We start from the raw sequence: 16,545 nt of genomic DNA, 5'->3' as shown, positions 1-16,545 counted from the left end.
AGCAAGCATCCATGTTGTGACCTTCCCTGGAAAGGGACAACTTCTAGGAGTTGAGAGCAGTGCCCAGATGACAGCTCAGGCGGAAATGAGGACCTCAGTCCTACAACTGCAAGGAACTGATATCTAACAACTACAAGAACAAGCTTGGAAGCAAATTTTTCTTTTTCCTCTGAGCCTCTCAGTGAGATATTTGCCTAGTGGACACCTTGATTTCAGTCCTGAACAGAAAAACCAGCCACCCCATTCTGGATCTCTGAACTACAGAAGTATGAGCTAATAAATGGATGTTGTTTTCAGCCATTAAATTTCTGGTATTTTGTTACACAGTAACGGTCAACTAATCCTTCTCATATGTATTTCACATAGCTATCAATTAGGTGAGAAATAGAGTAGCTAATAAAGTGTAAGGGATCAGAGTGTGAGCTTTGGGATGGCACCTTGTGGGTTTGAATTCTAATTCTGCCATTTGCTAGTGATGGGACTAAAAGAAAATTGTGTCACCACTGTAAAACTCCAATTCCTCATTTGAAAATGTAGATAATTTCAAGGTATACCTCATAGAATTGTTAAAAGGATTAAAACAATTGAAGGAGCTAAAGCTTCTCACTTGGTGCCTGGCTTATTTAAGTGTTCAATGTATACTAGCTAACGTTTTTACCACAATGTTGCAAATCAAACATTCAAGGCTAGGAGACGTGAGAAATTTAGCCAAGGCTGTAAACCTACCAAGTTGTGAATCAGGTTTTCCATTCAAACCACTCTGACTCTCCAATCTCTGTACTTAGCACTCCTGAATTAGTCCCACTGTCCTTTGACACTCCCCTTGGCATAGAGTCTTGAATGTCTGTCCTCAGGCTGTATCGACTTCTCACTATCATCGTAAGTAACCTCTTCAATTGTGAAGAGGACATCTCACAAATCTAGAGGAGCCCTACATCAGAAAACATGATAAATCTAGGTCCTTTCTGTAACCGCCGTGTCTTCATAACCCTAGATCTCTAATATAACAAAGTCCCTTTGAAACGTCCTCTGAAAAACGCAAAGAGAATCTCCTGTTTTCTACATTTTTTGGCTAGGTCTCTGGGGAAAAGTGCTGTTATGTGTTTCTGACCTTTTCTCTTTACCTTACTTGCTAACCTTCACCTGCCTTCAGGAAGTGTTGGCAATTAAAACTTCACCCCTGGTTATAAACAGCTCCTGCTGCCACAGAACACAGGGAATCTAACAGAAGTATCGACAGTCCCGTAACCTGTCCCCGTCTGTGGTAATTCAGGGGAAATATTATATTTACTCATCTAAAACTATTTAAAACCCTTTTCCATGGTAAATGGAGCCTGAAAGGGTGGTGAAATGTTATTAGAAAAGAACATTACTAAAGAATTCAGGCTTTTGCAATTTCATAAACTAAAAAGAGTAACTCTTTTTGGCCTCTCCCAGATTTCCAAACAGGCGGATTTTCTCCCCAGCATAAAGACTGTGCAGTGATGAAAATGTGGACAAATTGATTGCGTTAGAAAGATAATCGTCTGATACAAAAGCAATTGCTAAAAGTTAACGAATTTAGAATGCTCTGGTGGAGGGAAAATAGCTGCAGGCTACAGAAACTGGCTTCTGCAAGTTCTATTTCGCACAAATAATTATTTCAAGAAACAAATGAAGTCTTATTTATTGGCAGTAGACATGGATCCTTGGTGATCACGGGTGAAAAAGGAAAGTGTGAAATTAATTCGTGCTCAGCAAAACTGCACTCAGTCCAGCAAAACTGTCCTTTGAAGTTCAGTTGGTATCTAGGCAAGTTACCATCCTCTCAGGTTATCTGAACACCACACCCAGTGCTCCGTCAGTTTTCACAAGAATCTTTCAGTTGGGTATTTCATTTTTACCATGCATTGATCTATAACATATGACAAGAGTTATTATCTGTGATGTGTAATGATGAGACTATCAGCTAAGGGGGAAATGCTTAAAAATTACCTAATTTTTATTAATACCAAAATTACCAATCAAATGAATTTATCTTATGTCTTAATTAGAAAATCTTTCACTAGAGGCTTTGAATTATTTATTGCTATTTGTTCTTGAGGTACCTAGAAATAAGCAAAGGAGAAAAACAATCACTCTAAAACTATCATAAGCATGAAAACTATGCCTTTACAGACATGAGAAAAGATGCAAATTGACAAGCTGTCCTGGCCTAAAGACATAAAAGTATTTTTCTTCTCTCTTCAACTATTTTATTTTAGAATTGTATACAGTAGTGTATAAACATCACTATATAAATATTTTAAAAATGACTGTACGGGTGGTGGTGAAGGAAAGTCTTGGTTTGTAATGTCTATTTCTTTGGTGTAAATATCCCCATGATGGCCAGTTTGAAGTTCCAACATGACATCACTGAAAGAAGAGTTGGGAAGAAGTGTCCACAATCAGCTCACCGGAGTATGTAGGAGCTGGATCCAGCACCTCACTGGTTTTATAGTTCTTTGTCATAAGAACTGAAGAGCAAATGCTCTGAGAAAAAGGACTCAAATGTCCCTGGTAGTGCATTATAACTCTTTTGGTTTATAATATGTTATTAATATTTTTATTTACTTGTCTTCTCACTAGAATGGAAGAGTTTTCCGTTGGTTACTCATATCCATAATAGCTAGCAGAATTCTTAGACACAGTAAGTATTCGATAAAGAGTGTTAAAATATTTTTCCTGAATTATCTCATCTTATTAGTTTCCGAGACTCATAGACAGGAGCCAAAATAGAGCTTAATGCAAATTTATTTTTGAGTGCTCAGAGTTTGTCAGTATTTTAAGGAAAAATCTCAAACCTGGTGTAGATCCTTCTCTCCTTTAATTCCCAGAAAGCCTTTTTACTTACTTGGATGTTGAACATAAAACAGTTATTCTCACGGATATGTAGAACCATGCCGAATTCAATAAAAATATTTTGCATGTCTATTAGGGTATACTTTATCACTTTTCAGCTTCAACATGACTCGGAGAGTCACATATCCTTTCACAAACAAACCAAAAGGGCGTTGTTTTCTCAAGGACGCAAAGTTAGTGGATAGCGGACCTGGGAGTGGAAGAAGTTGTGTTTTATGCCTGATTCCCTCTTTCTTCCCTTGAACCATACTGCAACCATTTTATTATTTAACAAGAAGATCAATCACATTGAGCTCCACTAGCAAAGGGTCGGCCTTGTGCTAGGTGTTGAAACTACAAGGGCACAGACGAGCTAATGTTCTAATTCTCTCAGACATGAGCCAGGATAGATGCATGTGACTAAATAGTATACACAGTTATTTGTGCTACAATAGAGTTATCAACATATTGTTATGAAACTAAGAACAGTGGGAGATTATTTTTACTTTGTGAATCAGAAGAGGTGTCACAAATTTCTGTTCAGTGATGCACAGAATGAAAGCATCTAGCTTGAATCAAATTTTAATATTATTTGAAATTACTAATGTCAGTAAATCACGTCTTTATATTTTGGTGGAATACATATTCTTCTTTAAATATTTGCACTGAATATTGCTCATTCTCGTATTTTTAATGCCATGCTCAGTGGAAATGCTGTTATCTTTCCTTGTCCTTATCTTAATAAAAGTTAAGTGGTCGGAAAACATAGCTAATTAATTTGGAAAGAACTACATAAATGCAGTAAACATTTTAATCACCTACTTTGAAGTACAGGACAATTTTATAAATTTTTTATTTTTTCAAAGTATTTTGTGTGGCTCTTTGAATTAAATACTTTCATAATATTTATGTATGTATACTATAAAATGTTCTGTGAAAATCTTACAGAATGCTGGCACATAAACATAACTGTAAAAGTTTCCATGTCTCTTCCAACATAACCTTTCTCCCCCCAAAATATGTTCCTGAACTTTCTTGCTTTTATCATAAAACATAGAAGAAGAAAAAAGAGCTTTTTCAGAAGATTTCAAAGACTGGCAGTCATCGCACCCTCAGGGCTAGGAGCAGCTCCTTCTAATCATCTGGCTGCCCAGTATTCATTTTCTTTCCTTTTGGAGAATAGCCATCCTCCTATGTGTGGCGCCATGGTGGGCTGTAAGTCAAAGTCAAAGTCACTGTTATAGACTTGGGATGGTCACATTACCAAAGCATGACCAATGGGTCTCTCTCCCATGGGAACTGTGGAGAAATAGGATTGGAATCAGTTAAGTCACTCACAATAAAACCGCATTTGATTAGCCATCGATAGCTGCCACAGCAGACATCATCAGACACCTAGCCTACCCATTTCTCTTAGGCCCCACCAGTCAAGGCAAGGCAGCTCACCCAACCCCCTGATCTTCCTCCCATGCAACAGGAGAGGCCTCCCAAAATTAGTCTGCACCCCACATTATGCAAACATCCTATAGGTGGGCTGCTCCAGAACGATGTTCTCTCCCATTCCCTCTTCCACTTGCAAGTGGTAGGCCCCTCACAGAGGGATTTCCCTCACTTGCACATTCCTGACTAACAAACTAACTACTTGGATCCTGTCACTGGTTTGGTGTGTTTTGACATTTATACCTTTAAAGTAGGAAGAATGGCAGACTCTAGCAGCCTAAAGAGATAGGACAGTAACAAGCCTTGAATCTTAAAGGAAAACATCAAAAAAAAAAAAGCCAGTTGAGGTCCATGCATTCTGGCACAGACACCCAAAGGATACTCTTCCGTAGTCCCTATGACTGTGACTGCTGGTTTCTCACTTCTCTGGGCCTGGCTCTTCATCTTTCGATTTGATCCTGTGCATCTTTCCAAACTCCTGATAAATTTTCTTTATAAATAATTTGTCAAAGTTATATTATGTTGCAACCAAAGAATTATAGGTGATATAATGGGTTTAATGAGGCTAGCTCTTTATTTGGAATATAAAGGAAACAAAATGCAAATTAGAACTATTTCCTCCCCGCGCGCGCACACACACACACACACACAGATACCCATCTTAATAGCTGGCCCAAGCCAAAAGATGTTTCTATTAATTTATAAAGATCCACCCAGTTCACTCATAGTCTCTGTGGCTACACACATTTTTTACTTTTCTTCAAGAGGGACATCTTCTCCCTCCTCTTAGCTCCCATAGTTTTGAGCAAAAGTATATTTTGACTCTGCTTTAAGGATAATAGTTAAAATCACTGACATTTATTTAATACTTACTGTATACCAGACACTGTTCTAAGAACTTTATGTTTCTGTTACTATTTCTTCTTCAGAGGAGCATGATTATTATAATCTCATTATGCAAATGAGGAAACCAAGTTCGAAGTAAATAGCTTGCCCAGGGTTTCACAGCTAGTATGGCAACACAGAAGTTGATTCAAATGTTGCTCTTATTTTTTTTATCATTACCTTATATTGCATATAACTTGGATTGTCACACATTGCTTATGTGATATTCTCAACATCTCTATGCTGGAACCAGGGAATGGGTATTGGACATTATATTTGCCTAGTGTCTAGCACAGTGCTTAGCACATTTTAGGAGCTCAGTAAATACCTGTTAAATAATTTCTTGTATAGTTCAAAAGAGATATCCTGAATTTTTCACTTTTCAATGAGCCATTTTGACATAATTTCAACATAGACTAAATTTCTTTCAATGCAGGTCAAAAATTTAGTTAGCAATCACCCAAGAAAGATTCTGAAAAAAAAGATAGAAGCTGCAGGTCTGACAAGCATTCAGTGAATATATTACATAAACCTAAACCTATAAATGAAGAAGCTTAAATATCTGCATGCAAGAGAAAAGGGCAAAAGGATTTGCAGATTATCAGGTGATAATCAGAGACAGGAAAGCTCTAGAGAAGGTATTATTGAAAAATATCAACCACCAACAAAATATGCCCCAAACTGCACGCATAATGCAGAGCTAATTGTCCCATTTCTATCAGCAACTAAGGAAATGTGATCTTGTATTTTCAATTCAGCCCTTCAGACTTTATATACTTCTGGGGAAGTTAAAGTCCCATTGCTTAGTATAACATGACACTATGGAGATTTTTCTTAAAAAATAAATTGTATCTCAATGGCAGGAAAAGAATGTTGATGGTAAAATAGATTTGTTATCTGAGAAAAACAAAACGCCCCTCTAGGTACAACACTGCACCATGGGCTCCGGGAGACAAGATGATATGAGCAGAGAGAGGCTGGAAAATGTGATAGGCAGGGCTGGCTTTAGGCGCTTGAGTTGCTAAGGGAGCCCACATGTACGGCACACTCCCCAAGGATCATTTTAGTCACTCATTTAGCACAACCTGGGGTTGAAGTGTGATGTATATCAACAAAATCCCAGCCACGTATCCATGGAAAAGTGCTAGTTTGTCTCTCACCCGAAGCAGTTGAGCCCCATGAGCTCACACAGGGTCCTCTTAAAGCCAAAAAGAAGTAATGAAATTAGAAATGGAGGTAATTAAGAAGTGATAATGTGACTTACATCTGTCACAGTCCAGATATCAGGAACTATTTATATTCAAATATCTAGACACAGATTTTGGTTACTTACCTATGGATAATGAGACTTCATGCTCTCGAGCCATTTTTGCTCTTCAAATTATGTGCATTCCAGTTTGTTTGGTCTTGCGGTATATTTATAATGCTGAATCTACTTCAGTGTATTGAGGCCAGCTTATGATGGCAGAGTGAGAAAGGCAGTGTAAATGTTCAGAATAAGTAAAATTATTAAATCTACAAATAAATCAATGAAAATTAGCTTCAAAGGAAATACGCTTTACATATGTAAATGTATAAAATGTAAAAATACCCTAAATTGAGCCCCACCTATAACAAGTTGCTCAAGGATATACAGATGCTTCTAAATGATTGATGTTTGTGAGGTCGTAACAGCACGGCAGATCCTCCCTGACTAAAAAAAAAATCCTCTCCTCTTCTGGTACCCACTTCAGAACTCTCTGTTCAGATTTGTCTTTTCTATTATCAAACTCAAATGACAACGCAGATGCTAACCTTCTTCCTGCAGACATTTAACAGGACAGAGTCTGAATTGCTGAAGAATATATTCTTATTCTTTGCAACTGTCACGTGGTCTCTCTGGGTTGTGAGACAGAATGCACAACCTACGCCTACACTGCTTAGTGTCTGTGGGGTTTTCTTGCCTTGTTTAGTGATGGTGGTACTGCTGACCCCACCTGTAGGGACACCCCCTATCATTTCACTTCAGTTCCTCCATAGGTGAGCAGTAAAGCCCCCTCTCACTTCCTCTCCCTCAATTCTTAAACGTGTCTGTTGTACTGCCACCCGAGACGTAAGTACTATTAGATGAGAGAAATGCACTTGTGTATTTCCATTTTCTTTAGCCACTCTAATTTTGAGTTTCTCTGTTGCAGCGTCTTACTTTTCATCTTAAATAAAAACAGTGGCTAGCTGAAGGGATGGTGAAGATAAATAAGCCACCATAGTTTTAGAAATGGAAGTCAAGACACTCTCTTTATGCACTCATTTCCTCTCAGGAAACCCAGGTTTTCTACCCACCCGCCCTTTTTTCACTTGTTTGTGTGTTTGGTTGGTGCGTGGATTGTTGGTGGGGGGGGGCTACATACACATGGACTGTTGCTGAATGGCAGGGTAGAGTAGGCAGGGGCGTGCTTGCTCTGAGGCAGCTCAGGCCCTGAGGACATTTGCTATGCTCTTCTGCAATAGAGGAACCCAGTTCTCTCCATTTCCCACATCATTCTGCCTCTTCGCCTAATTTTAGTTACCAATTGACCTTCTTACTACTCTTCTCTCCAGACCCAGTTTTGTTGGTCTCCCTATCGGAAAAGCCAGTACTGCAATCAAGTAATACATTAAAGAGATAATTCTCTCACATGCTAGGTTAAAGCATTTCATATCTTACTCATGCATAGTGAAACTGTGGTAAATTCTGCATGTGTGTGCCTGTGTATGCGTATGCGTTCAATTGCTCATTGTTTTACGGACTAATACTGTATAAAGAGAGGAGCTTAATTTGAATTTGCTTAATGCATGAGCTACATGGCTTCAGGTTGGTGGCCTGATTCACCAGGATCACTTTGTAATCTGTGGCTTGCTTGAAGTCCAAGTTGAGTCTAACACTGAAAAAAGGCGGACAGAACTGTGAAACAAGAAGCAGCACACAAAATACAGAAATAGGGCAAGAATTCAAGGAGATTTTATATAATAGGTTTAACACAGCAAAATTTATTTGAAGTCTAGGTTATCAACAATCAAGAGAAATTCAGAGAAGTTCAACCCATGTTAGACTCGGGTGGGTTCTTTTGTTAATGTTATTGATATATATTCCATATTAGGTACAAATCTAGACCACAAATTCAGGCAGGCATGAAGTGTGACTTTAACAATGCAAAACAAACCATTTCTATTTTAAACTCAGTGTTTTTTTTTTTTTTAAAGATTTTATTTTTTCCTTTATCCTCCCCAAAGCCCCCTGGTACATAGTTGTATATTCTTCGTTGTGGGTCCTTCTAGTTGTGGCATGTGGGACGCTGCCTCAGCATGGTTTGATGAGCAGTGCCATGTCCGCACCCAGGATTTGAACCAACGAAACACTGGGCCGCCTGCAGCAGAGCGCGTGAACTTAACCACTCGGCCACGGGGCCAGCCCCTTAAACTCAGTTTTGATGGATGGTGAAAAAATATCAGGCACATTGGAATTTCTCCCTACCATTTGCTTGGTTTTCTCTAAAGTATGAAGGAGTGGTGGTGATGATGCTTCTATATTGCCCTGGCATTATGGGTGGGAACATCTGGCCCTATCGTCCATCTATCCACTCTGGTATCCACTGAAGAATACCCGGTCCCACCTCATCCTTTATTGCATGAAGGTTGCAGCTATGTTGTCCCTTCTTCCCAAACATGAAGGCTCTCAAAATCCAGGTTTAGCAAAGTTCACTTGTTATTCCCTTTGTGGCCACTCTAACTCCTCTAGAAACTCTAAACTTCTCTAGAAACTTTCTATCTAGAGACATCAATCTTCAGTTCCAACCTTCCTTTTCTCATGCCTTTCTGGGCACAGAATTTTAATCTCCCTGGAATATACTTCAGAAGTGAAGAACTAATACCTTTTACTTTCACATTCCTCAAAATCCATCTGAAGTTTCTCACATCCTATTCTCTTGAGTTTAAATGAGATGGAACTTTACTTGTCAGGATGATTCCAGCTTATGGACCTTATGATTTCCCTTATAGCCCTTGGCTCCAAGTAAGAACCGTATTTCCTACTTCAGGGAGTGGGAAAACTAGCACAACCTCATCACATATTCTTCCCAAACTTTTTAGTCTCATATCTTATCCTTACCTCTTAAAACCAAGCGCATACATCTCCAATGTAAGAGAAATATCAAGGAAAACCTATGCCAAATAGCATATCAAAGTAGCTTCCTGCTATATATTACTTGCATCCACAGTGTACACTGTTATTTTACGTTTATTTAATTTTCTCTTTAAAAAAATCATATTGTATTGTCACGGTAAATACTATTAACTCAATTTTAGAAATGCAGTAATAATATTCCGATCGGTTGAGACGTCACTCAAACCCTGGCAGAAGAAGTAGACTAGAACTGAAGTCTAGCCACAGTTGAAGACTGCAGCATGCATCTTAGAAAAAGCATTTCAAGTTATCTTCATGTTTGTGCCTACGAGACAACACTAACAAAAATGTAAAAAGCCCCATTTGTTTAATTTATCACAAATGATCAAATACATATATGTTGGCATAAGAAAACAACTTGTGTACTTAACCTTTAAGATATGCATTGTGTCAGCGTATGTAAACAATATTTAGCATCTGGAAGAAACCATTCTATTTATCTGAAGTGTCTTGAGGTCAATGGATCCTCTCACAAAATTATACCTATTCTTGTTGTTTGAGACATGGATGCTATTTATTATAGCCGTAACATGTTTACGGATTCAAACTTTACAAATTCAAATAACATGATGAATATTCAATTGTATCAAAATATATCTCATCTAGTTCTATATACCCTTAGACTAGTAGTTTCCCAACCCTTGCTTCATATTAGAATTACCTATGGAGATTTATACTTTCAGAAATTCTGATTTAATTGGTCTGAGTTGAGACTCGGGACTGGATTATTATAAATTAGTTCTTCTAGGTCATTCTAAAGTGCAGTCAGTGTTGAAAACCACTGCCTTAAAAAACTTGTCCCTGTATTATGCATAATCTGCCTGTGTTGTACTTAACTTCCACTGGGGCCGACAATACCAATTCATTTGCATTGAAATAACTAAATTGATTTTTGATAAACCTCTCTCTCTCTCTCCCTCCAACCCCGTCTCTCTGTCTGCCTGTTTGTCTCTGTCTTTGCGTGTGTCTCTCTCTCCACCTTCTTCTTTCCCTCTCTCGGTGGTCTCTTGTGAGGAAAACAATCAGGAAAGAGTGATGCCCCTTCACAAACACACAAAAAAAATTCTAATATTCCTAGTGCTTGAGCCTTAACTCGTCTGTCACATTATGAGTGCCACTGTCACGCTGACTCCTTTTTTCATACCCTAGTGGGCATCTATAAGGAATGAGTAGGGTGAAGTCTGTTGTAAAGTGAAATAAATATCTTTCCAACTTTACTTTCCTTTCAGAATTCAGAGTATCCTGTCCATGCTCCAAATCTGTGGGCCAAAGCTGACTGACACCATTCTGAACCTCCTGAGTGATTATATTTCCACGTTTGTTGGGATGTGGTCCAAATGAACATGTGGCAATATTGACTTTAGTGAGAGAGTGTATTTCTAAGCCTGTGGTTTAAGCCATTCTATAGAATCAGCTTTGTACTCACTTCATTGTCAGTCCTCCAAGAGCCCAGTAACCTGTGACAACTGAGTTATTGTCTTCTATATGAAGGCCTCTTTTACTATAGACTCTTATTGCTGTTTTTCTTTGAGCCAACTCTCCTCGAAGCAATTTATCATCTTGTCTACTGAAACTGCTACACTTCTCATATCATTTCATTTATATGTTCCCTATGCAGCAGCCTCTAATGACCATTTAATAATATCGAAGAAGAGGCAGACATGTACTCTGAGCAGAACCTTATTCTAAATAATAAAATACCTTGTATAGAATGAGAAAAGAATTGAGCATTTCAGCTCTAGCAGTCAGAAAATATTTCTTACTCAATTGAACTGATCATCTGTCTCTTAGCATATACAGTGCTGTATTGTAGATACTTGTGTCTAGACGTGCTTTCACAGTTAAATAATCAGCACCCATAAAGCCAGAGTTGTGTCTTATACACCCTGCTCTTTATTGCAGCATTTGGAAGCAATGCTACCTATGCAAAACTAAATCTGTTGTACAGACAATCTCTGTTTTATATATTAGAACTTTGGCTTATTAGAATTATATGCAAGAAGATTCTGCCAACACTAATTAGAATGGCTTGCCCTTTAAAAAACATTCTTAGTTACCAAGTACACAAAAAAGAAAGTGGTAAATCGAGGAACATGCTAGTTTTAATTGTTTATGATTAATATATTTTGCCTTTGTGAGTAAGAACTGAAAGGCACATTATTCAATAAATGCTTGCTGATCAATTCATTCAAGCAAATATGTGATAACGTGTTTATTTTCCTGAGTTCTTATTGTCATCAGAATGTAAGTAAATGTCATCTCCCCCATGTCAAGTACACTTTGGAGAGATGTACCTGATGTGCTTAAAAGAATTTGTATGTTTTTTCTTTCAGACTCTTGAGGTTAAAAACTCAGAAATTTGCCTTTGTGAGAAAGTACTTGAGATTTAACATCAGACTGAATAATGAATTCAAAAGACAAGAAGATCAGATGGTTCGTGGGTAGTGTTTAAGCTGGGCATGTTTTTAAATAACAGCATTTCAACTTTCTATGAACTAGATAGACATAGATGATGTTGACACTGTCTCTTTTCATAACCTTCAACAAATATGGTCTGAGTCTTAAAAAATAAACTCTCATTTCAGGATTTTGAGTTTTGAGAGCTGTTGCATATGGAGTGGATGGAAACACAATTTCATTTTCTACCAACTACTTAAGTGTACTTATAATTAACAATGTTCATATAAACCATTCTCCCTTCAAGTAAGCAAATTCAACAGGGAACCACTTTGTAGCTTCCAGATGCTACAAAGTCACACCAACATACTCTGGTTAACAACAACAACAAAAATGATGACAAATCAAAGGTAAAATAATTCTTCAATGGCAACATATGATTATCTGTTACATAATAATTGCATGCTGAATTGCAGCTGTTTATCCATCTCCATAAAGAGAATCTCAAAATCCCCAGGATGTAGCAAACTAGCCAGCATATGTAAACACTTAATAAAGGTTGAGTGAATATACATTTAATAGGCCTACTTAAGGCTGGATAAATGCATAGATAACCAAATGAATTGATTAAAACAGAATACAGAAACATTGAAACATCCCAATTATAACAAAATAGAATTTTAATCTTAACCATTCCTGATATTGGATGACATTTTCACATTAGTCTGTGTATGGTCACACTCTCCATCTCAAGACCTTTTAAATAGGTTTCCATTATTCTTTACAATAAAAGAACTGTATATTTTTTCTCAATTCCAATGTTCTCTCCTTAAGGCTGTGGCTTTACATCTTTGCATGAAATTTTTCTTTCGTTGGTTAAAAACAGGTTTTACTTTTTTGTCTTTCCTATTTATAGAAACCCATATTTAACTCTACCAGGAAAAGTTTCTAAGACTTCTTCAAACTCCAGTGACTTTTTACTGGAGTTGGCATTGTCTCAATGAAAGCATTCAGCCAATTCTAATAACATGCTGGTGCAACTTAGATTTGTTCATCCACATTCTGCATGATCTGTGCTGTTAAGGGATATATTCAAGAAGACATGTGGAGTGTATATCATGTGCGTGATTCTGAAACCAGTCACTCTATAAATGCTTCATTTGATTTGCAGTTTGAATGTTACTTTGCAGTTCAAACCTTGCCTGGGTGTCTCTAGCTGGATATATTGGACACTTTAAATCAATTCTCTATTATTGTCTATCATTGACTATTGCAAAATCATGCAAAAGCTCATACAGTCAGAATCATTAACTTAAGTTGGACTTGAGAGATCATGGAGAGAGAGGCATCTCTTCCACTATGTTCTTAAAGTTTCTTCTGTGTATAATACTAAACCACATATCACATTTCTGTTAACATGAATGTCTTCTCTGGTTATCTCAGAAGCGGAGACTAGGTATACCCAGCTCTAGAAGCATATGAGATATGTATACATATGTGTACCTTGCTGTTATTGCTGTTGAGTGAACTCTTTATTACTTACTTGATCCATACATGGTAAAGTTCCTGGGACGCTAAGAAAGAAAGATGGAAAGAGAAACCAAGTGGCTTTTAGTATTGTACATCCATGCAAAGTCAACACTGACCCTAAGTTCTGCATTATGGTTTACTGATGTAGGAAATTGCTTCAGTAAGCTTGCTTATCTATAAACCTGCTTTGATTGGCTGACTCATGTTAATAAAATTCACCAAAGTCTGTACATATAAGTCCAGATGCAAATTTATTAATTTGTTATTGCCTCTCTGATGACATTCTTTTGTCCATCCAAGAACTTTCTTTTGGATATCAAAAAAATAATACATGCTCCTCTCTGTAAAGCCTTCCTTCCCCTCCTCATGTAGAGCTTGGCATCATAGCAGGTACTTGCACATGGCATCTGAAAGAGTATTATCATACTAATTGACATCTGTTTCCTTGTTTTCTCCACTGCTTGAGGCCTTTGAGACATGGACCTTGACTCAGACTCTGTTGTATAAGTCATGTGCAACAGAGTGGCTGATCTAAACATGCACTCCATAGATGACATTAGTATTGAAATCTATGTTATTTTCTTGTGCACAAGCAAATGAGACACTTCTTTTGTGTCTTCTCCAGAGGTTATCGTTGATGTACCTAAGACTCCTACAAGATCCCTGAGATGAAAAGCTTTACCTTTACCTGGGTTTTCTTTGCCCACAGGAGATTCATGTCTAGGACAGCATAAGCCTTTCCAATTAAGTTTGGAGACATCCCTATTGGTTGATAAAGCAACTATTGGTCCAACTTCCTTCATTATAAATTGGTTCTGCAGCATCTATTAATTATTGTAGTTATGAATACTACGTTTCATAAAGGGGCTCAATAATTCTAGCAAATTAAAACATGAAGTAAAAAACAGATAAAGAAAATTAAATCTGAATATACACAGGCTCTACCTGTCTACGTGATTGCATATGTAAATACACAACTTGCAACATTTTGCCCCTGAAAAAGTATTTCAAGCAGATCATTGGCATATTTGGATCTAAGTATTTTCACAGCTGCAGTTAAGGTAGAATTATGGTAGTGATTAGCCTCAAGTCTGTCGTCATTTATCTTGGGCCCAGGATACTAGGAGTTCGCAGACATTATTGTACTATATTCAGCAATTTGTTCCAATGGAATCTTGTGGAAATCCTATATGACTTTTGAAAGATGTGGGTCTAAGCTGTGTAACTGTGTAGATCATAAGGATGAAAGGCAGTAGAAGCTGTGATCTATAATTGCTGGCATCGTAGCACATGAGCATTAGTAGATCTGTGTCAATGAAGAAATCCATTCACGACTAATGGCGGCAGTTCTGGTAAATCAAAGTCATCACATTATCCACTGGTAATTTAATTGGTGAATATAACGATTCACCATAGATGCTGGTGCAATATATAGTGAATTTGAAAATAAACTAATCATAAATGTAATTTGGGCATCAAAGCAAAAATGAAATCATTGCTAAATGGTTAGAGGTAAAAGAAAATTCTTGAACGGTATCTCCTGTCTGGAATTATTTAAAGAGCCCCATGACTGACAAATGATATATTTGTCATATATTTGATATATTTGTCTAGTATATCATGATCACAAAATCCACATTTGCCAAATAAAATGAAAGGAATAGAAAATGTTGTGTGCATGAACTTTATAATATTAATGCATTAAATATTAATATGAAGCCATAGTGTAAAGAATTTTTTTCCACAAACAGAAACACTTTTTTTATTTACGTAATAACCTTGTGTGAGGTGTTCTCAGCAAGGGTGGTTCAGCACTTCTGAGAGAGCATTCAATTTGCCTGGCTATCCAAGCAATAGCAAATTAGGGTAGAGATGATAGAATCTTAGTCCTGGATGGGAGCTCAGAAATAATTTAGTCTGCATAGATGAGGGCCCTTAGGTCCAGAGCTATTGGATGATTCACATAAATTCATGTAATTGCCTAGTGACAGAGCTAGGATTAGGACTGTTGTCAGCTGACACACACTGCAGGGCCCTATGGTACCCCTCCCACAACAACTAGAAAATGACTACTAATGTATCAGTATGACCTTGATTGCTTAAAATTGACTTCTCAGAATATAACATGATTATTGAAATAGTAATCCAGAGACTTCTCTGACGTTTATTTTTGCACAGCTAGCCTTAAGGCATTTGGGGATATCTGGGGCTGTTCTTAGGAAAAGGAAATTTGAAGAGACGTTTGTGGCTTTTACCAAGGCCGTTAGGTGCCTGGGAAGGTAATTGTTGGAAGAAACTGATGAGTTTTGTGCTAGAAGATCCTGTTCTAGCAGCAGTGGGAAGTCTGAGAGAGAGCTCACATTGAACACAGAGCTCAGCTGGGTTGTATCTGCCTCACAAAACAGTGTAAGATATTGGGGGAACCACTGATGTATGATGCTCCCTAGTCTCCAGACCTGCTTTCTTAAGGTGGTTTAGAGAAACTGGAACAAGGGCTGAAAAGACCAGCTTAATTAGATGGTTTACAGCATCAATGTCACCCTGGAAAGCTCAGCAGGGCTCCCTCGTCAAGCTGCCTTCTAGATGCTGCTAAGAGAAACACTGCACTGACTAGCCCACTGAAGGACTCAGGAGATTTACAGACGTCAAGGGAGACACCAGTTGCTAATGGGAGCAACATCTGGGTTTATCGCATTGGAATCAACGTCAACATACCAACAGAAATTCCAGATTTCTCTGAGGAGATATTATTTTTCTGAAGTTTGACTTTGTGTTTGCCAGTCACTCCAAATAGTGCTGCAGTTCTCATATTCTACTCTGTGTTACGACTATCAAAAGGGAGGAAGACTGTAATTTGGATCATTTGCTACACTTCTTTGTAGTTCAGTTCACTTTATGCTAGGGGACTTATATATGTGATCTCATGAAGTTATCTCAATGATCCTAAGAAGTGTCTATCAATATTCCTATTTTAAAAACTGGGGAAAAAAAGATTCAGATGTGGAAGTGACTAGCCTAATTCTTTCTGGTAAGATATGCAGGATTGTGATTCACAACAGATCAGTCCTGCTCTAAAGTTCATGCTCTTTCTACAGTACCATGTGTTCTCTCTCTTTCTTGTTTTTTTATTCTATGTCTATCTAAGACTGAATTATAATTTCGCAAAACTCTGTGGGGATACTAGTTCTTTTCTTTCAAACCGTATTCTTACTCAATTACATTCACACAGACACAAC

This window comes from Equus quagga, chromosome 3, assembly GCF_021613505.1.
Source record: "Equus quagga isolate Etosha38 chromosome 3, UCLA_HA_Equagga_1.0, whole genome shotgun sequence".
Lineage (NCBI taxonomy): Eukaryota > Metazoa > Chordata > Mammalia > Perissodactyla > Equidae > Equus > Equus quagga.
This window is presented reverse-complemented; position numbering follows the sequence as displayed.